The sequence below is a fragment of the Palaemon carinicauda genome, chromosome 36, assembly GCF_036898095.1.
Source record: "Palaemon carinicauda isolate YSFRI2023 chromosome 36, ASM3689809v2, whole genome shotgun sequence".
In the NCBI taxonomy this organism is placed as follows: Eukaryota; Metazoa; Arthropoda; class Malacostraca; order Decapoda; family Palaemonidae; genus Palaemon; species Palaemon carinicauda.
Genome location: NC_090760.1, coordinates 2,419,605 through 2,433,869, shown reverse-complemented (window position 1 = coordinate 2,433,869; position 14,265 = coordinate 2,419,605). Strand labels below are relative to the sequence as shown.

The 14,265-nt window shown below is 44.4% G+C and overlaps 1 long non-coding RNA gene across 1 annotated transcript; it reads right to left on the bottom strand.

The window, feature by feature from the left end:
• Positions 1 to 438: 438 nt before the first annotated feature.
• Positions 439 to 12,760, bottom strand: LOC137628329 (uncharacterized). The gene is made up of 3 exons (XR_011041329.1): positions 11,466 to 12,760; positions 10,498 to 10,939; positions 439 to 1,246 (listed from the first exon to the last, which is right to left on the bottom strand). It is a non-coding gene; the product is annotated as an uncharacterized lncRNA (long non-coding RNA).
• Between the last annotated feature and the right edge of the window lie 1,505 nt (positions 12,761 to 14,265).

Below are 14,265 nucleotides of genomic sequence, written 5' to 3'. Positions count from 1 at the left end.
TCAATCAATTCCTATCCTTGATTCTAGTGTTTAAATACATTAATAAAACGAATCCTTTGCATAACTAGAGTTAAATATTAATGCTATCACGTTACAATAATGCAAAACCTAGAAACTATGAGGCATTTAGTTCTAAACTTACTGTAACTAAAGCACTGTAATAAATTATATATCAAGGCTCCAAGAAGGTTAAAATAAGCTTCAACTACTAAGTTTATACTATGATGGAATCTACTTCAGAGATGCTTTACGATTCGCATGGAGAAAAATGTCTACTAGTTTTTTCCTTTTTGTCTAGGATTTCTGGTTAACGCAGTAGGTTCTGCGTGTTGTCCTTGAATAAAAAACAATTTTCTAAGCTATAATAAATCATCACCAATCAATGAACTATTTACTATTGAATAGATATGGAATCCAGAAAAAACTACTCAAGTATCAGAATTACCTGAAACTTATCTAAGATGACCTTATGTAAAATCATGGTATCCAGATAATTAATGAATTGTGTTATGGCATAAAATCTAATCATAGGTCACCTAACTTCCTGGTATGATCTATCAATCCCTAGGGGTTTCAGAATTACAAGAGCCCGTGCTTGGCCAGAAGGGCCTGGTATTCTATAACAATTATCAAACCTACGAATTTTAGGTTGAAATCATCATCATCATCTACGCCTATTGATGCAAAGTGCCTCTTAGATTTCACCAGTAGTCTCTATCTTGAGCTTTTAATTTCTTGAAATAGTTAACTATTATCCAATTAAGGAAAATTTTACTTGAAATATAGGACTATCTAATAATATTTAGATGTATTCCTAGACTATATTAACTGAACACAAATGTATTCCTAAACTATACTAAGAACTGAACACAAATGTATTCCTATACTATATTAAGAACTGAACACAAATGTATTCCTAAACTATACTAACACCTGAACACAAATTTCGTGGCTAAATTATGGGAATTTATTATACCCATTAAGAGACCAATTTAGTCTCAATCACTCTTATAAACTAAAATGAATATTCATGATAGTTTGATATAAAAACTGAAGAGATGTTCCCGAGGTAAAATCTTCTTGTGCTTGTCCCTGGTAGATTGTTACACCATCTGCAACACGGGCACTGTGCCTTCAAGCACCCCGTAATTCTTGTAAGTCACTTCTTGATCATTTCATAGGCAGATAGTTTCATAGTTACTGAGTTATGTTGCAGGATACTTCTATCAAGATCCATTTAGGTAACCTGAAAAAAAAAAAAAAAACAGTTGGTTACTTCATGTAACATTGAGATATATTGCCTAAAAATATAATGTTATTAGTACCTTAATTCACCATAATCAACTGGCATACCCACATCTAACCATTCTAAGAAGAGCCATTAATTGGATTTCTAAGTAAACAGCTTCAGTAACTGATCATGAAAAAAGATTATTGGAATAACCTTGTAATAAACCAGCAAAACCATTTTATCAGTAAATTTCAATCGGTGCAATAATCAGTGCCTAGTCGAATTACACTATTATTATTATTATTATTATTATTATTATTATTATTATTATTATTATTATTATTATTATTATTATTATTATTATTATTATTATTATTATTGACTGCCTAAAATATGCATGACATATTTGCAATCAGTGGTCCACCTCAAATTCTTCATTAGATTCATTCTCATCTTAAATGACATTAAAAGAACCATAATTAACCTAGTCTTGCGCAATTTTAGATCCCCTTATACGCACATTAATACGCTAACATTTAGTTCACTCAACGTCATTTAGATTTTAGATCGATAAGTCAATTTTAACATTACCTCTCTTTGGGTATGGGCAAGTGATGACAAAACAGGCTTAATATAAACTAACCATCCACTAGAAAAAATTCTACTTGAACATACCAGACACTTAGAAAACAAAAATCCTAGTTTTAGATATAATATTCTATACTGAAGAGCTCAACCAGCCTTCATTAAATTTTTCACTTTCAAACTAATTACTAGCTCCTATATTAGGCACATCTTTATCCCCTATAAAATATGCCAACTTGTTTCCTGTATTACTTTAAAAAAAAAACCGTGTGTTACAAGAAATAACAGTAGCAAATTGTCCCCTGTAGCAGTGGTAAAGTGTCCCCTGAGGCAATTGCAAAGTGTCCCCTGTAACAGTGGTAAAGTGTCCCCTGAGGCAATTGCAAAGTGTCCCCTATGGCAATTGCAAAGTGTCCCCTGTAGCAGTGGTAAAGTGTCCCCTGAGGCAATTGCAAAGTGTCCCCTGAGGTAACTGCAAAGTGTCCCCTGAGGCAATTGCAAAGTGTCCCCTGTAACAGTGGTAAAGTGTCCCCTGAGGCAATTGCAAAGTGTCCCCTGAGGCAATTGCAAAGTGTCCCCTGTAACAGTGGTAAAGTGTCCCCTGAGGCAATTGCAAAGTGTCCCCTATGGCAATTGCAAAGTGTCCCCTGTAGCAGTGGTAAAGTGTCCCCTGAGGCAATTGCAAAGTGTCCCCTGAGGCAATTGCAAAGTGTCCCCTGAGGCAATTGCAAAGTGTCCACTGTAACAGTGGTAAAGTGTCCCCTGAGGCAATTGCAAAGTGTCCCCTATGGCAATTGCAAAGTGTCCCCTGTAGCAGTGGTAAAGTGTCCCCTGAGGCAATTGCAAAGTGTCCCCTGAGGCAATTGCAAAGTGTCCCCTGAGGCAATTGCAAAGTGTCCCCTGTAACAGTGGTAAAGTGTCCCCTGAGGCAATTGCAAAGTGTCCCCTGTAACAGTGGTAAAGTGTCCCCTGAGGCAATTGCAAAGTGTCCCCTATGGCAATTGCAAAGTGTCCCCTGTAGCAGTGGTAAAGTGTCCCTTGAGGCAATTGCAAAGTGTCCCCTATGGCAATTGCAAAGTGTCCCCTGTAGCAGTGGTAAAGTGTCCCCTGAGGCAATTGCAAAGTGTCCCCTGAGGTAATTGCAAAGTGTCCCCTGAGGCAATTGCAAAGTGTCCCCTGTAACAGTGGTAAAGTGTCCCCTGAGGCAATTGCAAAGTGTCCCCTATGGCAATTGCAAAGTGTCCCCTGTAGCAGTGGTAAAGTGTCCCCTGAGGCAATTGCAAAGTGTCCCCTGAGGCAATTGCAAAGTGTCCCCTGTAACAGTGGTAAAGTGTCCCCTGAGGCAATTGCAAAGTGTCCCCTATGGCAATTGCAAAGTGTCCCCTGTAGCAGTGGTAAAGTGTCCCCTGAGGCAATTGCAAAGTGTCCCCTGAGGCAATTGCAAAGTGTCCCCTGAGGCAATTGCAAAGTGTCCCCTGTAACAGTAGCAAATTGTCCCCTATGGCAGTTGCAAAGTGTCCCCTATGGCAATTGCAAAGTGTCCCCTGTAACAGTAGCAAATTGTCCCCTATGGCAGTTGCAAAGTGTCCCCTATGGCAATTGCAAAGTGTCCCCTGTAGCAGTGGTAAAGTGTCCCCTGAGGCAATTGCAAAGTGTCCCCTGAGGCAATTGCAAAGTGTCCCCTGAGGCAATTGCAAAGTGTCCCCTGTAACAGTGGTAAAGTGTCCCCTGAGGCAATTGCAAAGTGTCCCCTATGGCAATTGCAAAGTGTCCCCTGTAGCAGTGGTAAAGTGTCCCCTGAGGCAATTGCAAAGTGTCCCCTGAGGCAATTGCAAAGTGTCCCCTGAGGCAATTGCAAAGTGTCCCCTGAGGCAATTGCAAAGTGTCCCCTGAGGCAATTGCAAAGTGTCCCCTGTAACAGTGGTAAAGTGTCCCCTGAGGCAATTGCAAAGTGTCCCCTATGGCAATTGCAAAGTGTCCCCTGTAGCAGTGGTAAAGTGTCCCCTGAGGCAATTGCAAAGTGTCCCCTGAGGCAATTGCAAAGTGTCCCCTGTAACAGTGGTAAAGTGTCCCCTGAGGCAGTTGCAAAGTGTCCCCTATGGCAATTGCAAAGTGTCCCCTGTAGCAGTGGTAAAGTGTCCCCTGAGGCAATTGCAAAGTGTCCCCTGAGGCAATTGCAAAGTGTCCCCTGAGGCAATTGCAAAGTGTCCCCTGTAACAGTAGCAAATTGTCCCCTATGGCAGTTGCAAAGTGTCCCCTATGGCAATTGCAAAGTGTCCCCTGTAACAGTAGCAAATTGTCCCCTATGGCAGTTGCAAAGTGTCCCCTATGGCAATTGCAAAGTGTCCCCTGTAGCAGTGGTAAAGTGTCCCCTGAGGCAATTGCAAAGTGTCCCCTGAGGCAATTGCAAAGTGTCCCCTGAGGCAATTGCAAAGTGTCCCCTGTAACAGTGGTAAAGTGTCCCCTGAGGCAATTGCAAAGTGTCCCCTATGGCAATTGCAAAGTGTCCCCTGTAGCAGTGGTAAAGTGTCCCCTGAGGCAATTGCAAAGTGTCCCCTGAGGCAATTGCAAAGTGTCCCCTGAGGCAATTGCAAAGTGTCCCCTGTAACAGTGGTAAAGTGTCCCCTGAGGCAATTGCAAAGTGTCCCCTATGGCAATTGCAAAGTGTCCCCTGTAGCAGTGGTAAAGTGTCCCCTGAGGCAATTGCAAAGTGTCCCCTGAGGCAATTGCAAAGTGTCCCCTGAGGCAATTGCAAAGTGTCCCCTGAGGCAATTGCAAAGTGTCCCCTGTAACAGTGGCAAAGTGTCCCCTGTAACAGTGGCAAAGTGTCCCCTGTAACAGTGGCAAAGTGTCCCCTGTAGCAGCGGCAAAGTGTCCCCTGTAGCAGCGGCAAAGTGTCCCCTGTAGCAGTGGCAAAGTGTCCCCTGTAGCAGCGGCAAAGTGTCCCCTGTGGCAGCGGCAAAGTGTCCCCTGTGGCAGTGGCAAAGTGTCCCCTGGAGCAGTGGAAAAGTGTCCCCTGGAGCAGTGGAAAAGTGTCCCCTGGAGCAGTGGCAAAGTGTCCCCTGTGGCAGCGGCAAAGTGTCCCCTGTGGCAGTGGCAAAGTGTCCCCTGGAGCAGTGGAAAAGTGTCCCCTGGAGCAGTGGCAAAGTGTCCCCTGTGGCAGTGGAAAAGTGTCCCCTGGAGCAGTGGAAAAGTGTCCCCTGGAGCAGTGGAAAAGTGTCCCCTGGAGCAGTGGAAAAGTGTCCCCTGGAGCAGTGGAAAAGTGTCCCCTGGAGCAGTGGAAAAGTGTCCCCTGGAGCAGTGGAAAAGTGTCCCCTGGAGCAGTGGAAAAGTGTCCCCTGGAGCAGTGGAAAAGTGTCCCCTGGAGCAGTGGCTAAGTGTCCCCTGGAGCAGTGGAAAAGTGTTCCCTGGAGCAGTGGAAAAGTGTCCCCTGGAGCAGTGGCTAAGTGTCCCCTGGAGCAGTGGAAAAGTGTCCCCTGGAGCAGTGGAAAAGTGTCCCCTGGAGCAGTGGAAAAGTGTCCCCTGGAGCAGTGGAAAAGTGTCCCCTGGAGCAGTGGAAAAGTGTCCCCTGGAGCAGTGGAAAAGTGTCCCCTGGAGCAGTGGAAAAGTGTCCCCTGGAGCAGTGGAAAAGTGTCCCCTGGAGCAGTGGAAAAGTGTCCCCTGGAGCAGTGGCTAAGTGTCCCCTGGAGCAGTGGAAAAGTGTCCCCTGGAGCAGTGGAAAAGTATCCCCTGGAGCAGTGGAAAAGTGTCCCCTGGAGCAGTGGAAAAGTGTCCCCTGGAGCAGTGGCTAAGTGTCCCCTGGAGCAGTGGCTAAGTGTCCCCTGGAGCAGTGGAAAAGTGTCCCCTGGAGCAGTGGAAAAGTGTCCCCTGGAGCAGTGGAAAAGTGTCCCCTGGAGCAGTGGAAAAGTGTCCCCTGGAGCAGTGGAAAAGTGTCCCCTGGAGCAGTGGAAAAGTGTCCCCTGGAGCAGTGGAAAAGTGTCCCCTGGAGCAGTGGAAAAGTGTCCCCTGGAGCAGTGGAAAAGTGTCCCCTGTGGCAGTGGCAATGTGTCACCTGTGGCAGTGGCAATGTGTCCCCTGTGGCAGTGGAAAAGTGTCCCCTGGAGCAGTGGCTAAGTGTCCCCTGGAGCAGTGGCTAAGTGTCCCCTGGAGCAGTGGCTAAGTGTCCCCTGGAGCAGTGGAAAAGTGTCCCCTGGAGCAGTGGAAAAGTGTCCCCTGGAGCAGTGGAAAAGTGTCCCCTGGAGCAGTGGCTAAGTGTCCCCTGGAGCAGTGGAAAAGTGTCCCCTGGAGCAGTGGAAAAGTGTCCCCTGGAGCAGTGGAAAAGTGTCCCCTGGAGCAGTGGAAAAGTGTCCCCTGGAACAGTGGCTAAGTGTCCCCTGGAGCAGTGGAAAAGTGTTCCCTGGAGCAGTGGAAAAGTGTTCCCTGGAGCAGTGGAAAAGTGTCCCCTGGAGCAGTGGAAAAGTGTCCCCTGGAGCAGTGGAAAAGTGTCCCCTGGAGCAGTGGAAAAGTGTCCCCTGGAGCAGTGGAAAAGTGTCCCCTGGAGCAGTGGAAAAGTGTCCCCTGGAGCAGTGGAAAAGTGTCCCCTGGAGCAGTGGCTAAGTGTCCCCTGGAGCAGTGGCTAAGTGTCCCCTGGAGCAGTGGCTAAGTGTCCCCTGGAGCAGTGGCTAAGTGTCCCCTGGAGCAGTGGAAAAGTGTCCCCTGGAGCAGTGGAAAAGTATCCCCTGGAGCAGTGGAAAAGTGTCCCCTGGAGCAGTGGAAAAGTGTCCCCTGGAGCAGTGGCTAAGTGTCCCCTGGAGCAGTGGCTAAGTGTCCCCTGGAGCAGTGGAAAAGTGTCCCCTGGAGCAGTGGCTAAGTGTCCCCTGGAGCAGTGGAAAAGTGTCCCCTGGAGCAGTGGCTAAGTGTCCCCTGGAGCAGTGGAAAAGTGTCCCCTGGAGCAGTGGAAAAGTGTCCCCTGGAGCAGTGGAAAAGTGTCCCCTGGAGCAGTGGAAAAGTGTCCCCTGGAGCAGTGGAAAAGTGTCCCCTGGAGCAGTGGCTAAGTGTCCCCTGGAGCAGTGGCTAAGTGTCCCCTGGAGCAGTGGAAAAGTGTCCCCTGGAGCAGTGGCTAAGTGTCCCCTGGAGCAGTGGAAAAGTGTCCCCTGGAGCAGTGGCTAAGTGTCCCCTGGAGCAGTGGCTAAGTGTCCCCTGTGGCAGTGGCAAAGTGTTCCCTGTGGCAGTGGCAAAGTGTTCCCTGTGGCAGTGGCAAAGTGTCCCCTGTGGCAGTGGCAATGTGTCCCCTGTGGCAGTGGAAAAGTGTCCCCAGGAGCAGTGGAAAAGTGTCCCCTGTGGCAGTGGAAAAGTGTCCCCTGGAGCAGTGGCAAAGTGTCCCCTGTGGCAGTGGCAAAGTGTCCCCTGTGGCAGTGGCAAAGTGTCCCCTGTGGCAGTGGAAAAGTGTCCCCTGTGGCAGTGGAAAAGTGTCCCCTGTGGCAGTGGAAAAGTGTCCCCTGGAGCAGTGGAAAAGTGTCCCCTGGAGCAGTGGAAAAGTGTCCCCTGGAGCAGTGGAAAAGTGTCCCCTGGAGCAGTGGCTAAGTGTCCCCTGGAGCAGTGGAAAAGTGTCCCCTGGAGCAGTGGAAAAGTGTCCCCTGGAGCAGTGGAAAAGTGTCCCCTGGAGCAGTGGAAAAGTGTCCCCTGGAGCAGTGGAAAAGTGTCCCCTGGAGCAGTGGAAAAGTGTCCCCTGGAGCAGTGGAAAAGTGTCCCCTGGAGCAGTGGAAAAGTGTCCCCTGAAGCAGTGGCTAAGTGTCCCCTGGAGCAGTGGCTAAGTGTCCCCTGGAACAGTGGCTAAGTGTCCCCTGGAACAGTGGAAAAGTGTCCCCTGGAGCAGTGGCTAAGTGTCCCCTGGAGCAGTGGAAAAGTGTCCCCTGGAGCAGTGGAAAAGTGTCCCCTGGAGCAGTGGCTAAGTGTCCCCTGGAGCAGTGGCTAAGTGTCCCCATGAGCAGTGGAAAAGTGTCCCCTGGAGCAGTGGAAAAGTGTCCCCTGGAGCAGTGGAAAAGTGTCCCCTGGAGCAGTGGCTAAGTGTCCCCTGGAGCAGTGGAAAAGTGTCCCCTGGAGCAGTGGAAAAGTGTCCCCTGGAGCAGTGGCTAAGTGTCCCCTGGAGCAGTGGAAAAGTGTACCCTGTGGCAGTGGCAAAGTGTCCCCTGTGGCAGTGGCAAAGTGTCCCGTGTGGCAGTGGCAATGTGTCACCTGTGGCAGTGGCAATGTGTCACCTGTGGCAGTGGCTAAGTGTCCCCTGGAGCAGTGGAAAAGTGTCCCCTGGAGCAGTGGAAAAGTGTCCCCTGGAGCAGTGGAAAAGTGTCCCCAGGAGCAGCGGAAAAGTGTCCCCTGGAGCAGTGGAAAAGTGTCCCCTGGAGCAGTGGAAAAGTGTCCCCTGGAGCAGTGGAAAAGTGTCCCCTGGAGCAGTGGAAAAGTGTCCCCTGGAGCAGTGGCTAAGTGTCCCCTGGAGCAGTGGCTAAGTGTCCCCTGGAGCAGTGGAAAAGTGTTCCCTGGAGCAGTGGAAAAGTGTTCCCTGGAGCAGTGGAAAAGTGTTCCCTGGAGCAGTGGAAAAGTGTTCCCTGGAGCAGTGGAAAAGTGTTCCCTGGAGCAGGGGAAAAGTGTTCCCTGGAGCAGGGGAAAAGTGTTCCCTGGAGCAGGGGAAAAGTGTTCCCTGGAGCAGGGGAAAAGTGTTCCCTGGAGCAGGGGAAAAGTGTTCCCTGGAGCAGGGGAAAAGTGTTCCCTGGAGCAGGGGAAAAGTGTTCCCTGGAGCAGGGGAAAAGTGTTCCCTGGAGCAGGGGAAAGGGGACCCCTGTATGACAAATATGTTCCCTGTATCAGTCACAAATGTGTTTCCTGTATCAATCACAACTGTGTTCCCTATATCAATCATAACTGTTCCCTATATCAATCACAAAAGTATTCCCTATATCAACCACAAATGTGTTCCACATATCATTAACAAATGTCCTCCCTGCATAAATAATACATGTCAAGTTCTATCAATAATAAAAATGTCACAGTGTCAGTCTCAAAATCATCTCTTATCAGTCATAAATTGGCTTCCAGTATCAGTCTCGACCATGACTTGTCCCAATAACAAATGTCCCCTATAACAAATATGCCCCCTATATCAGTTGTGTGTGTCCCCTATATCAGTTATATGCGTGTCCCCTATATCAGTTGTGTGTGTCCCCCCTATATCAGTTGTGTCTCTCCCCCTATATCAGTTGTGTCTCTCCCCCTATATCAGTTATATGTCCCCTATATCAGTTATATGTCCCCTATATCAGTTATATGCCCACTATATCAGTTAGATGTCCCCTATATCAGTTATATGTCCCCTATATCAGTTATGTGTGTGTCCCCTATATCAGTTGTGTGTCCCCCCTATATCAGTTAAGTGTGTGTCCCCTATATCAGTTGTGTGTCTCCCCACTCCCGTATCAGATACGTGTCCCTTTTATCGCTCAAAGAAGTGTACACGGTATCAGTCAAGTGTTCCTTGTATCAGTTACAAAAGCGTCCCAGATATCACTCACAATCATGTCTCCTCCCAGTTGCAAAAACAAAAAAGTGTTCCCTGAATCTGTAACAAACGTGTTCCTTTAAGAATAAAAATAAATTGTCCCCTGAAACCATATCAGTCTCCAACTTGTCCCCTGTAACATTCACAAACTTGTCCCCTGTACCAGTCGCAAACTTTTCCCCTATACCAGTCCTCTTATTCACAAATATTTCCTGTGTCGGTCCCAAACTTCTCCCCTGTACAAGTCACAACTTTGTCCAGTGTATGTCACAAACTTTGTCCAGTATATCAGTCACAAACTTTGTCCAGTATATCAGTCACAAAATTGACTAGTATCAGTCACAGCCTTATCCCTGTATCAGTCACAGCCTTGTCCCCTTCAGTAACAAATGTGTATCTTATATTCACAACCTTGTTCCCTGTGTCAGGTACAACCATGTCTCCTTTATCAGCTATAAACATGTTTCATTCATCAGATATGATTGGTCTCATATCAGTCACAAACGTGTCCCCTATATCAAGTCAAACTTTTCCTTTATCAGGCAAAACCTTGTTCCCTGTATCAGCCACGACCTTTTCTCCTTTATCATTTACAAACGCGTCCCATATATCAATCTTAACTGGTTCTGTGTAGTTCACAAAATTGTTCTCTGTTCATTGCATACTTTCAATAAGAAATATGAATTAACTTTAGCCTACATTTGTTGAACAAATCAGTGGCTTCCTCCACTGGTAGGACAATACCACATACTCGATTTGGTTTTGAATGCTACTGAAGATTCAATATTGATTTTTTTTAGTTCTTGGCTAATAAGCAATAGCTACTTTACAATTAATTTCCCAATCAAAAAGACCAAACCATGAAAAAAATGCCCTGGACTTTCAAGAAGTAAAAACTACTGATCTAGGATCCAACGTTCTTGTGGTCTTTGGGTTTTTCGTCATAAGGCATTGGACCATCAAAACTTTAGATGTGGAAGTACATTATATTTAGAATGTTTGTAATACAATAAAAAAGTAATATTTGCCGTAAAGAGTGTGTGCCCTTCTTCCAGTACGTAAACCCATAATTCCTAACGTGTGTTCATAAGACCCTCTTAAATAACGTATACTGTTACAGATTAGCACAGTCTTAAGCTTATAAATGCCTTACCTTAACAAGTGGTATAAATTCATCAAAGGATGGGGTCTTGGTAAACTTCAACGTGCAGCGAACGCCTTTGTTTATTCTTCTGTTGGCATTTTTTGTATTTTCTGTAGCCATTTCTTGTATTTTTCTGCTGACATTTTACTGTATTCTTCTGTTGGCATTTTTTTGTATTTTCTGTAGCCATTTCTTGTATTCTTCTGTTGACCTTTTTCTGTATTCTTCTGTTGGCATTTTTTTGTATTTTCTGTAGCCATTTCTTGTATTCTTCTGTTGGCCTTTTTCTGTATTCTTCTGTTGGCCTTTTTTGTATTCTTCTGTTGGCCTTTTTCTGTATTCTTCTGTTGGCCTTTTTCTGTATTCTTCTGCTGCCCTTTATCTGTATTCTTCTGTTGGCCTTTTTTGTATTCTTCTGTTGTGGTGACTGGCGTTCTCAGAGATAATGAACCTAAAAGCAAATATCTGATTAGACCATCAATCATTTCAAACAATAAGATTATGGATACTTCGTATCTTCTAATAATCCTCTAAAACTGTGAAACTATGTCTTCCCGATACTTGAATTTTCTATATACCATAATTGATCATTTATCTTCCCATCAAGTCATTAACTTGAAAACTCGTTAGATTGACGCTTGAAATTAAAGAAAAGTTTCTAGTAGTTAATTGGATAAAAGCCCATTACTCCTAGTTGCAGTAACTTTTCGTACAACTCATATCTAACTATAACTAATTCATACATCTTGATTGGATTCAAGACTGATTTTTTCAAGGAGGTTACCCTAACAAGTGAGCATAGGTATGTACAGAAATATCAATTTAACCTTAAATCCCCCAAATGATTTAATAAGCCATTCAAACGCATTCGGTTTTCAAGGAAAACCAAAATTTAAAAATTGTGTGGCTCATGTGATTACAACCTCCCATATAGCTATACTAGGATTTCTTAAGAGCACACATACTGCAACACTCACCTTTCCTATTAAAGCTTTTGGTGTCATTTGGCAGTTTCCTCCTTGTAGCAAGTTTTGCGAAGCCCTCTCTTGGTCCTTCAAGCAATCAACATTATTTAGTACTTGGGGCAACTGTGCTGTGGTGTGTTCTCAAAACACCTCTAATATCTTTATTTCTAGCCTGGTTCTGTTATTTCTTTGTGTTCATGATACAAATGTCAAATTCTTTAGGCACAGAAAGGCTAAGGACGTATAAAGCTTAACTGGAGAGAGGGAAAGAGTTGTACAGGGCCCAGTGGGGGAAACTTATCAGATGCAAGTGAGCGAATGTGTAAGCCAAGGGAATGAACCTTCAAGACAAAGGAACGAACCTCCAAGACAAAGGAACGAACCTCCAAGGCAAAGGAACGAACCTCCAAGGCAAAGGAATGTACATTTAAGACAAAGGAATGTACATTTAAGACAAAAGAATGTACATTTAAGACAAAAGAATGTACATCTAAGACAAGGAAACGAACCTTAAAGACACAGAAATGAGCCTCCAAGAGAAAAGAATGAACCTCCAAGAGAAAAGAACGAACCTCCAAGACAAAGGAACAAACTTCAAAGACAAAGGAACAAACATTCAACACAAAGGCACGAACCTTCAAGACAAAGGAACGAACCTCCAAGACAAAGGAATGAACCTTAAGGATAGGGATTAAAAATGGAGTAGCTCAAAGGGACAGTCATAAGATAAGTAAAATGAATGTCGAATCATGTGCGATAAGTACCTTTAGATCGCAAGGAATCTACATTTAATGCAAAATTATGTAAATTAGCAGTATTAATAACCACCAATAAAATAGCAAATGTACCTGGGAGAGATATTCTTTTGAACAATAGACCACTATATTTAAGTAAGTGATGTCGAATATACTTTTCAGGAAATTTGAAAATTATGAAATTTAAGTTAAGTAGGCATTCCATTTAATATTTCGATATACTGAGACAGTAATCATAAATCAATTTAAAATAACTGAAGGAGGTTAAAGTATTTTAAAGTTAACAGGAATATTCTACCTGCCAAGGGCATTTCATAAGTGGAATATCTTCTGTTGAATAGAACAGAATAATCTATTCCATGATTTACTAGTCTCGAGGAATGGAATATCAATAAAATATTTCGTACAAGGTCAAATGAGGACCAAATACAGTGGTTACTAAATGCAATAGATGAGGAATATATCTTAAAATTCAGAACTTTGAGATGGAGAAACCTAGAGCTATACAAAGCAGGTATGAAAAAGTCAAGGTAAGAAAATGAGAAAACGTCGAGTAAACGTCAAGAAAACGCTAGAAACTAAGAAATGACAAGTTCTTCATAGGAAATAGAAGCCAAGAAAGGCAATGCATATATTCTAACTTTTTAGGAATAAGTACCTAATGACGTGTAGGCCTATTTGTATCTTGAGAGAATTGCCTTATTATCAGGAACAGGTTACACAGTCTCTCTTCATTTACAAACAACAGCCAACAAAGTTAACTGTTGTAGAGAAAAGATTCAATTGATAACTGATTATAAAGAGAAGAGAGGGTGAAATAAAATGGTAAAAAAAAAACAGGTGATCCCTTTCAAGAACAAAACATTAAGAACCCTTGTATTTTTTCGTGGAAAATGTGGTTCTTGATATTATTCAGCTTTACTTGAACTACAAAAACTTGACAGTGTCTCGCACTCTTGTATTGGAGACTGCAGCCCTTGCCAGACAGCGGTAGCTCTCATCAGGCACTGCCAGTACTTTCTCCTCTCGCCTAACACTGCCAGCTTTTACCTGGCCCTGCTAGCTCTTGCTAGGCCCAGCTAGGCTCTGTTACCTCTTACCAGGCCATGTTACCTCTTGCCAGGCCCTGATACCTCTTGCCAGGCCCTGATACCTCTCGCCAGGCTCTGCCTAGCTCTTCCCAGGCTCTGCCCAGTTCTTCCCAGGCTCTGCCCAGTTCTTCCCAGGCTCTGCCCAGCTCTTCCCAGGCCCTGCCCAGCTCTTCCCAGGCCCTGCCCAGCTCTTATCAGGCCCTGCCCAGCTCTTACCAGGCCCTGCCCAGCTCTTACCAGGCCCTGCCCAGCTCTTACCAGGCCCTGCCCAGCTCTTACCAGGCCCTGCCTAGCTCTTACCAGGCCCTGCCTAGCTCGCACCAGGGACTATCAGGTTAGTACATTTATTTTCATCTTTTCATGTGGCTATAATGCTGTGGTGTTTCTTTCCCCTTCCTGAAGTTATATGCTTATACTTGATATCCATGCCATCTACCGGTAACTACAGACACTACAGTGCTAGCCACTCTTATTTCTCTCCTTCTGAAGCAGTAATTAAGTAAATCGGTTTTTATAGAAAGTTCTGTAGGATAATAATCCTCCTTTAGCTTCGTTGTACACTAGCAAGGACCCTGAAAGAGAAAAGGAAACCTTTAGAGCAAGCAATCCTTAACAGTACAGTACTTGAATATTGATAAATTAGTTCACTCTAGACCTTTATATAACATCAATTTAAATGTTAATTTAAGCTAAAAGTATTTTACAAGAAGTTATTAGTTACTAGACGCTATTTCTGTACGATTAAATTAACATATGATGTTGTCAAACATATCTGGCTTAGATATAGGTTTAATCACTTGCTGTTCTTAAGGCAATTACTAAAGGTAGAGCATAATGCACAATCTTGTATTATCGCATGCTAGTTGCTTGAAATAAAATCAAACATTTATTCTCTTATGAATTAAATAAAATTAACAATATCTTTAATGAAAAATAAAATTGCATAGTCTACTATCAGTTCTATCA